Below are 10,607 nucleotides of genomic sequence, written 5' to 3' on the forward strand. Positions count from 1 at the left end.
CTGTTTGGTGCTTGCATGCCTATCCTTGGTGCACTGCAAGGGGGAACTAGCTTTACACTAACTGACTAGCAATGTTGGGGTTGCTGGTTCTTCTGGGTTCCTCCACCAGTCTTGCTTCACTTCCCGTTGTGTTGCATCGCCTCGCATCTGGCCAGGTCCAGCACCGGCTTCCACTCTTCACACACATAAACACAGCTAGTTTTTTCCCACCGAAGTGGTACCCATTTCTCTACTTGCATTATTGCATGCTTTCGAACTGATGGGTGGGAAGGAGCCAGGGAGTGAGCGGAAGGAACTCACTTTATATCACGTTGCTTGCTCAAACTGCGGAGTGCAGACCATTCTGTTGTGGTCTGCCTGCAGCCTGTGAAGCTGGCAGCAGAGTCGGACAGTGAGGAGGCTGGGGAGGAACATGGGCCAGTCCTGGAGGCTGGGGAACGCTCAGACAAGGGCTCTGCATTGGAGGCAGAGATGGGACCAGAGCCACTTGGGAGTTATATGCTGACTCTGAAGCCTCCAGAGTCTGATGTCAGCGAGGCAGAGGAACAGGGGGAGCCTGTTCCCAATGCATGCATGCGCAGAGCTGCCAGAAGGCAAGAACAGTTAAGACAAAAGGGGCGACTCGGGAGTAAGGCTTGGAGATGATTGGCCCCTCCCATAAAACATAAAGGAGGAGCAAAGGCACGTGAGCCTTTGCAGGAAGCAACTTTGTTCATGCTGGTTGGTTTAAATTCTGAAGCTCCATTTTTGACTCTGTGCTCCGTGTGTCCTTGCAAAGCTAATTGCCAATTAGGTCTTTAGCAGCATATCAAGGGTGATAAAGGTGGATGCTTATCAGCCTTATCCCAAAGGACTGTGGCAGACTTCTGTTGGAGACTTTACAAACTATTTGTGACTCATCACGGACTGTGAATGAACAGAATTCACAGCTGTTGAAATAAAAAGAGGGTTTTTGGGACTTATTGTGTGCTTTTTACTGTCTCAGGAAGCCTAGGGCAGAACACATTCCTGGCCAGCAGTTCCAGCATCATTAAGCCACTGCCCCATCAGTCCCCTACCTAATAACATAACCCCTTTTCATTTAGTCTAAGTTCCCGTCATTCTTTTCGTAACAATTACATGCAGAAAAGGAATTGAAAACTATTAAACTTATTTAAAACCAAGAAGCTTCTTGGATGAGAAGTGAAACATCTTCAAAGAAAAAACAGAAAGTCCAGTTGCCTCTTGAAAAAGCACATGACCTGGATGACTGAGAATCTCCATAGACATTTACCAGAAAAAATCGCTCTTATTTAAGTATCAAAAAAAATAATAATATAAATATTACGAAGTAATCCATTACATTAAATATTCCCAAAAGAAAAACTATCCAATTCAGATAACCATTTAGCATTTCCAGAAACAGAAACTCATAATCATGGCTGAAAGGAAGAAATAAAAAACTGAATAATCATATAAAGCAAAGTTTCCCTTCTTTCTTTTAGCCATTCTTAGGTCTCATAAATAAAATTCTAACTCATGTTTTCTTCTATTATTTTTCCTCTTTTCTCAAAATCATCTTCGTCCAAGTCCCTTTATAACTTCCACAAAGTAATTTCCAGTAAATCTGTTATATTTCAGTTGAAAAGGGTAGTCCATATCACTCATTTGATAGATTATTTGTATGGCCTTTTCAATTTTTAAATGATCATCTAATTGCATTTGTAAATGTAGTATTTCCTTCTCTTTCTTATGCTGTAATTTTTAAATCCACCTTAGAATTTTTTTCAGTTATCTCTAGAGGAATTTGTTCATTTCAATAGTAACTTTGGGTTGCAATAGATCAAACATTTCCTTCAAAGTAGCCATCTTGTGCTTTAGTAATTGATCTTCAAATCTTGTTTTGCAATTGATAGATAAATAAGATTTTTCCACACAAGAGAATTTTCTAATTAACTTCAAAGTCTTTGAAAAGTTTTCTTTAAGTCAATTTCATAAAGCTTTGCCATTCATAACATTTTGCAGAAACAATTCTGAACTCATCTCTTTGCTGTATATTACAAGAAATTGCAAAAAATAAAGATCTTACAAAGCTGGAAAAGTGTGATTTTCTTGCTTTTTAAACCAATTGAAGAGAATTCTACCCAGCAACTGGTAGATATGTGGTTCTGAAGATTTTTCAATCTTAAAGAAGCAATAAGAAAAAGTAAAACTCCAAAGTGATTTAAAAGATGAGGTTTGTGTCAAACCTTGAGTTCTTGAAAGACTATATTTACAGCTCATAGAATGATGAAAGATATGACCCTTAGTTGATTGCAAGCATATCCAGAAACAATGATTTCTGCTGTCCACTTACAAAAATCAGCTCTCTGGATTACATATGGGTGATTTCCAGATCTATCTTTCTCCAGAGAATTTTAGCAATTCAGATATCATATACAATTGCGTTTGTGGCTGCAATGCTTTCACAAAAAATGTGGGCATTGAAAATATTCCTACCAGAATTCTCTGGAAATTCTGCTGGCATGAAGCAGGACTCCCATGGGCATCCTTTGTTGTGCATCTTAAGCTGAGTAAATCACAAATATGATTTATTTCATTTTATTTTATTAGATTTTTATCCTGCCTTTATTACCTTATAAGTCACCCAAGGCAGTGAATGTACATAATACCCTTTCCTCCTCCTGTTTTCCTATTTTGAAGCTGCTGCACCATCAGATGTGATAAGTACTATTCTACGGCAAAATCAAAAACTTATTCAAAAGAAGCTTTATGGAAGAACAAAGCTTACAAGATTTTACATCCAATCCTACCAAGATTTACCCGGAAAGGACCCAATGATTTCAAGAGGATATCTATTCCCATTAAATCTTGCTGAAGAATTATTAAAATGAATGCCCCCCAATTTAGTCTTGCAAGATTTCCATTTAATGAAATGTGATGGAGGGGGCCTCGATGGACCGTGACCTTATCTCGCTTACAATCTACTAGAACAAATGAGCCTCACAAGCAGTTTACATTAAACTATTTTTATTTACAGAAAATAAAACAAGGTCTATTCAAAAGGAATGTTAGATGTCATTCTCTTTCTTAAGTGTCCTGTCAGCTCTCTGGTGCAATCGCTCTATGCAATTGAAGTTCGGGCTTTTCTTCCTCAGAAGGAAGAGGCTTTAGTGACTTCAGCTCTGCCTCTGATCCCGAAGAGTCCAAAATGTCTGCTGGCAAGCATCTCCTTTTATACTGTCACAGTGGCAGTTAGGGGAGGGCATAAAAAAGCTTGGGAGATTCAAAGCCATGAGCTGCTCTCTGATTGGCTTATTTAATTGTCTAAGCCAAAAGCCATTAATAGGCACAGCAACTGTGAGGGAATTTTTCTCTCACATAAAACTACTTCCTTCACTGTCAGTTTCTCAAATGTTTGAACAAAGTATAGCTGCGATGTCACAAAATGGCCAGACATAGGTTAGAAAGGGAACATCTTTCATAAAACTATATGGGTTTTCCAGAGTAACTGTGGCATTTATCATTCCTTAAGTGCAGTGCTTCCCAAACGTTTTCCTTCATTTCCCAAAACTGCATTATAAAATAATTTTTTTTAAAAAAATTCTAACTAATGTAGGTAAAACACTTAAAGTCAATTTAAATGTCCCTGTTGTGATTGGGTAATGGGTTTGTGTGTCATTTTGTGTGTCACCCAAAGAAAAATTGCTTTTACCCAATTTTGGATAATTCCAGGTTGGGAAGCATTGCTTTAAGGCAATCATCTTCTTTAATGGCATTCCACTTACTTTTATTCTTGCAGGAGTGTGGTTGCCTACCGTGCACACTACTTAAAGTATTCTCCCCTCTCCCTGGCATGCCACCGCATTTGAAGATATATTTAGATATGTGCATTTGAGGACCCTCATACCCCCCTCCCAATTTCTATACAGTATTTCTTTGCAGCAAATTTTAAGTGAATCACTCCTGTTGGGACAAATAGGAGATATAAATCATTGTCACATCAGTCTCGCCTTCTGCCTATCTGGTGCCAAGAGAAAGACATTTTGGCTGCTTGCTGACTTCATCCTCTGCTTACCAAGCTACGTAAAAAAAAAAAATGCAGCAAGTAAGCTAACTCTGTCCCTCAGAGTTCACAAGTAGGAGCCTTAGGGGACTGCTATAAAGATTTAATTCCTTTCTGTCCTACTCTGTCTAGATGATAATGAAGAGATTTATGCCAATGGAAAGGTTACATAATACAAGTGGTTCCCAACCTTTCCGGCATCATGGACCAGTGGTGGTGAGGGGGGAAGAGGAAATTGTTCCATGTGAGTGGCAAGTATGGAGGCTAGCACATCCAGCTCCATTTGCATGAGTGGTGGGCACTTGTGTATGTGCCCGCCGCTGGCACAAATGAAGCTCCGCCCACGCATTTGCCTGCCCCTTGTGCAGCCCAGTTCTGAACAGGCCATGGCCCAGTACTGGGTCTCAGCCTGGGGGTTGGGGATCTCTGGCATAATAGACTGAAGCATTTCTGTTTAATCACACAATTTAAAAAAACAATTAAAAAGCTTAGATACAGCTATGAGAAAATATTCTTTTTTTACTTTTATCAGCAGTTAATGACAGACAGTTCTCACAGTAAATGCTGATAGATCACAGGTAAGAATCAAATAAAGTAACACAGAGAGAAAGATGAAGAATATATACAGTTCCTATGTCTGACTCCTATATAATATAGCTGTGAAATAATTATTGATTGCTTATTTTCAATCGAGACGGGAACATAAAGCTGTATTATTATTATGTCTTAAAATTTAAACTGCTTAGAATATTTTTGGGGTGGGCAACTATAATAAATTTAATAAAGCAAAGCAAAACAAAACAAAGTAAAATAAAAGGTTTCTCTCTTTTTGAGAGGATCAATTTTCATCATCCCTGAACAGAGCAAACAGATCTTTTTGTACAGGAGCCAGCATTATGCAAGTGACTTTCCATGAGTTGTCCACATATCTATGGAAACAGAGAGCTGATTTTAGCCATCACCCATACAAAAACCTCACAACCCTTCACATTCTGCTCATGCATGAAATCAAATAGCTTGAAACCAAACAGCTTTAGCATTGTCCTTCCGTTTAATCCCAGAATTAAAAACGGTCATATTAGTTCAAGTGTTGCCCAAGTAACTTTCAAAAGCCAGAATTTCTTCAAAATCTATTTGTTCTTGTATTTGTGTTGATGCTTGGGTGCAAGAGGGTTTGTCTGCTAGGGCTAATCTGATTATGAATTTTGTTCTTGGCACATATGACATAGAATAATAGAGTTGGAAGCGACCTTGGAGGTCTTCTAGTACAATCCCCTGCTCAAGCAGGAGTCCATATACCATTTCAGACAAATAGTTGTCCAGTCTCTTTTTAAAAGCCTCCAGTGATGGAGCACCTACAACTTCTGAAGGCAAGATATTCCATTGGTTGATTGCTCTAACCATTAGGAATTTTCTCCTTAGTTCTAGGTTGCTTCTCTCCTTGGTTAGTTTCCATCCATTGTTTCTTATCTTGCCTTTTGGAAAATAGTTTGATCTTCTCGTCCTTGTAGGAACCTCTTAAATATTGGAACAGTGCTATCATGTCTCTCCCTAGTCCTTCTTTTCATTAGATTAGACATACCTAATTCCTATGACCAGAATAACCAATAAATATAATTAATAATGAATACATGTAAATAAATGTAACCAATACATACGTTTTTCTTTGAGAGTACATAAGGAACTCAGATTTCCTATGCAGCCTTAAGACTTTTTGCAAACATGCCCCAGCAATTGCTTTTTTTTTTTCCTGCTATGTTACCTTCCTACACTCCTTGGACCATGAGTGAAAAAAGCCTAAATCATCCTTAGCTCTATCCAAGTTGATATTGCCTCATTCTCACACAGTCAAAGGACAGACTTGTCAGGGTGGCAATTAATCCCATTCTGCTTTTGGGTAATCGCACTTTGATTTAGAGAAGTGAATCGAGGCTTTTCCCTTGAAGCATACTTTAAGAAAATAAACCCGAAGATATATTTTCTAAGAAAAACTCATTTATTTGTTATAAAGAAAATAAAACATCTCACTAGTTAATTAGTTACATCTTGGCAAAGCTTTCCCGGCCACCTCTCTTGGCCAGAGAACAAGAAAAGTTAGAAGAAAAGAGAAGGAATGTAGACATGTGCAGTTAGCTTACTGATAAGAACTTGGCAAGCTACGGTAAGTCTGAGAGTTCAAAAATAAGAGCTCATCTGATAAATACAAAAACGCAGTGACAAGACTCATGAGGTAAACCTCATAAGGTTTGTTAGGGTTTATGTTAAGGAATGGAGACATCAGATTTCATGCTAGTCAGAGGTGGGTTTCTGCAGGTTCTGACCAGTTCTGGAGAACCAGTAGCGGAAATTTTGAGTAGTTCGGAGAACCGGTAAATACCACCTCTGACTGGCCCCACCCCCAGCTATTCACTGCCTCTCGAGTCCCAGATGATCAGGAAGAAATGGGGATTTTGCAGTAACCTGCCCCTGGAGTGGGAAGGGAATGGAGATTTTACAGTATCCTTCCCCTGCCATGCCCACCAAGCCACGCCCACCAAGCCACAGCCACAGAACTGGTAGTAAACATTTTTGAAACCCACCACTGATGCTAGTGAACTTTACTGCTGATTCAAATATGTGCCCTGTGTCCTTCAGCTCAACAGTGATCTGTAATATTAAGGAAACGACTTCGAAAAATGATGCAAAGAGATGCTACCTAGGGAACAATCAGATAAGAAAGGGTACAGTCTGCAGCTGTGTGGTGGGCCGAGAGAGAGGCCCAGAAGGGACATTTCTTAATTTCTCAGTCAGTAAAGGAGATTGCAGGAGATTTGCATTTTCAAACATGCAAGATTCTGTTAACATAGCCTTACAATAAAGTAGAAGTACAAGAAGAACAACGATTTGTTTAGCCACCATTCCAAGTTTTGAAGGCACTGAAAAAAGCCCAGTCCTCTCACTAATGACTGGTCTTTGTTCTTACTACTGTTGCAGCAATTTGGGTGCTTAGTATCTATGTAGCATGTATTGATGGTAGTTGGGGTATCCCGGGATCATATGATCGCCATTTGCGACCTTCCCAGCTGGCTTCCAGCAAGCAAATCCAATGGGAAGAGCTGAATTTATTTAATGTCCATGTGATTCATTTAACAACTGTGATGATTTTGCTTAATGGCCACAACCAAAAAGGTCGCAAATGAGGTGCTCATTCAACTACCACCTCATCTAGAGATGAATGTTCCAGTTTCGATTGTGGTCGTAAATTGAGACCATCTGTAGGAGAAAAGGAGACGGGACAAATGGCAAACCACCTGTTACAACATTGTGGCACAATTTATGTGATTTACATAGATTGAAATCTATGTAGACCTGAAATATTGGGATTCAAATACAAAAGGCCAGGTTTGCGTTGTGATGTCACCCTTTGGTGGCAGATGCCTCGATTCACAAAGAAAGGGCTTTTGACATTTTCAATTTAGAATTTTTTTTTGTCTTGTCTGCAAGAAAAAGAAGATTAATTAATGCAGTTAGACCATTCCTTCTCTTGTGACTTATAGCATCTTTATAACATCACCCAGCTATTGTTGAGGTGATATAAAGCCTGTTTCCATTACTGTGATATTGGCACAGTGATGGTTGGATGAGCTTAGAAAATGCTATGTTGCTAATGGGGAAATGATTTTGGTTTCTATGACAACAAGATCATCTGGCCATAATCACTTTTCAAAATTGTCTTAGCACAGCAGAAATTCATTCAGCCTCGGCCGGAGGCAAATCTTTCCTTCAAGAGAGGATTTTAGCTGAATGCTGGGGTAAAACTAAAAATAATCAGTTTGGTTAGTAGTAGCAGCAGCAAACTCTGAGTTTTGCTCTGGCACAACATTGTCCCTTAGATCAGCTAGTAAATTGTGTTGGTAGTGAACATATCTTTAGTTTCCCACAAGGTCCCTCCCACATAATCCTTGTTCACCTGATGGAAACAAGTAAGTGCCTTTATCATTCCCCCATAGGCAGTGGAGGGATTCAGCCAGTTCGCACCACTTCGGGAGAACCGGTTGTTACATTTCTGAGCAGTTTGGTGAACTGGTTGTTGGAAGAAATTATTAGGGCAGAGAACCGGTTGTTAAATTATTTCAATCCCACCACTGCCCATAGGCCATTAGGAAGCTGCATTCATCCATCATGTAATTTTCTGATTTTCTGGCTAAGCGTGTGACATCACACATAATATTTCATTTAATTGGAGAAAATCACAGCCAGTCCCCACTGATTTACACACAGAAACCCTCCTTACTCTAGGCAGTTTTTCAATACTCAACCAATGCACACCAATGAGAGAAGCTGGATTTCAATGGCTACATTTCAAGTTTTGTGAGCAGAAGCAAGGGGAAGAAGTCAGAAGGTTTTATTTCAGGAGAATGGGAGAGAAGAGAACTGGGGTCAGTGGTGGGTTTCAAATTTTTTTACTACCGGTTATGTGGGTGTGGCTTGGTGGGTGTGGCATGGCTTGGTGGGCGTGGCTTGGTGGGCATGGCAGGGGAAGTATACTGTAAAATCTCCATTCCCACCCTACTCCAGGGGAAGATTACTGCAAAATCCCCATTTCCTCCTGATCAGCTGGGACTCGGAAGGCAGAGAATAGATAGGGGTGGGGCCAGTCAGAATTTTTACTACCAGTTCTCCGAACTACTCAAAAGTTTTGCTACTGGTTCTCCAGAACTGGTCAGAATCTGCTGAATATCACCTCTGACTGGGTGATTATAAATGTGAATCACTGCATTGAACACACAACCAAACTGCTTTAGTTTGCTTCTAAGGAGCTTCTTCTAACAGCATGCAGTGTGTGGAATCTTCCCATTGTTACTCAACCCTCAGAGATCTGGGATAATAAAAAATAGGACTTCATAGCCCTTTCCCAAGACCATCCTAAATGTCAGCATCCATCCATCCATCCTTTTTCTGATTTTACTTATCATAACTCAAAAGTATATAATTAAATATTAAAATTAAATATGTAGAATATATTAAATACTTGAAAACAAATAAATGCAATTAAAACCTGTGGTAAAAGATCTGTGTTTAGGAACAATAAGCAACAAAGAACTTAGGCTCCTCAATTCAGCAAGCAGATCACATTCTTAAGAACTGGATCAATTATTCAGAAGCTGCAGTTGCCGTTACAGACTTAACACAATGCCATCTGAATTCAGCAAGAAGGATGGACCATATAGGAAAAGGAGTGCAATTCACACACCCTGGGCCCAAGACTATAAAAGCGGGGGTGAAATCCAGCAGGTTCTGACAGGTTCTGCAGAACAGGTAGCGGAAATTTTGAGCAGTTCGGAGAACTGACAAATACCACCTCTGGCTGGCCCTAGGGTGGGGTGGGAATGGAGATTTTGCAATATCCTTCCCCTGGAGTGGGGTGGGAATGGAGATTTTGCAATATCCTTCCCCCAGGAGTGGGGAGGGAATAGGGATTTTGCAGTATCTTTCCTCTGGAGTGGGGTGGGAATGGAGATTTTGCAGTATCGTTCCCCTGCCACGCCCACCAAACCACGCCCACCAAGCCACGCCCACAGAACCAGTAGTAAAAAAATTTGGATTTCGCCACTGTATGAAAGCATATATGGAAGCATACATGGAAAGCAGCAAGATCTGTTAAAATATGAATAGGAAGTCCTGGATTAAGGAGTGAAATGGGATCTTCAGTTCTGAGCATTCTGTTAGCAAATAAAAGTTCCTAAAATGCTTTCCTTGTATCTTCTCCAGACCATCTGGACTATGGAGAGAGGGCCAAAAGCACCCAGAACAAGCTGAAATTGCATCCAAATCACATCATGATGCTAATTCCATCTTTATGAATGGTGTCCTGAAATATGACGCAGATGAATTGATCATAGATTTTGAATCCTGATGTTTGTTTTGTCCCTTGCCCCCTACACACATGCCTATTTCAACACCCCCTTTCCTCCGCTGACCCCCCCCCTTTTCATTGCTCATATATAGCATCAGCAAAGAAGTGTATCGACAGCACACATTTAAGCTCAGCCAGCCTTTCTATCTCTATTTTGGATAATAGTCTCAGGACGGTAGTTTGAGTTTTCCTTCCATTTCTCACAAGGAAAAAAAAAAATGTAAACCTCAAACTTCTATTTGAAATACTACAGCTGCAATAAAGAAATAGCAAGAGAAGCCATTGTTCAACTCCCATCCTGGCTACTGTGTTCTTATCTCCTTCTATGAGGCAGCTAAGCTCCTAGACTCAAAAGGCTGACAAGGAAGCATTTTCGAAAGGAGAGGAGACTCCAAATGCACATAATTGGGCAGTGAAAAGGCTACATTCCCCATATATTCATTCTGACACAAAATGATTCTGTGATCATTCAAAATTGCACTCCTCGGGAGCTGTTGCTCTTAAAGAAACATGATAACCGTGTTCCATCAATTGTATGCAATTTGTAGACTAAACCTGTAATGGTAAATAGATAAATCTGAATAGTCCTACTATATTGATCAGGCTTTGCATGGATAAAACCTAACTTTCAGAAAGACTTGTAATAAACAAATACATATATATATA

General features: G+C 39.9%; 1 long non-coding RNA gene across 1 annotated transcript; it reads left to right on the forward strand.

Moving 5' to 3' along the window:
- Positions 1-3,383: 3,383 nt before the first annotated feature.
- On the forward strand, positions 3,384-10,223 carry LOC117674051 (uncharacterized). Its single transcript, XR_004593655.3, has 3 exons — positions 3,384-3,441; positions 4,578-4,623; positions 9,797-10,223. It is a non-coding gene; the product is annotated as an uncharacterized LOC117674051 (long non-coding RNA).
- Positions 10,224-10,607: the final 384 nt, after the last annotated feature.

This window comes from Pantherophis guttatus, chromosome 1, assembly GCF_059756535.1.
Source record: "Pantherophis guttatus breed Tessera chromosome 1, ASM5975653v1, whole genome shotgun sequence".
Lineage (NCBI taxonomy): Eukaryota > Metazoa > Chordata > Lepidosauria > Squamata > Colubridae > Pantherophis > Pantherophis guttatus.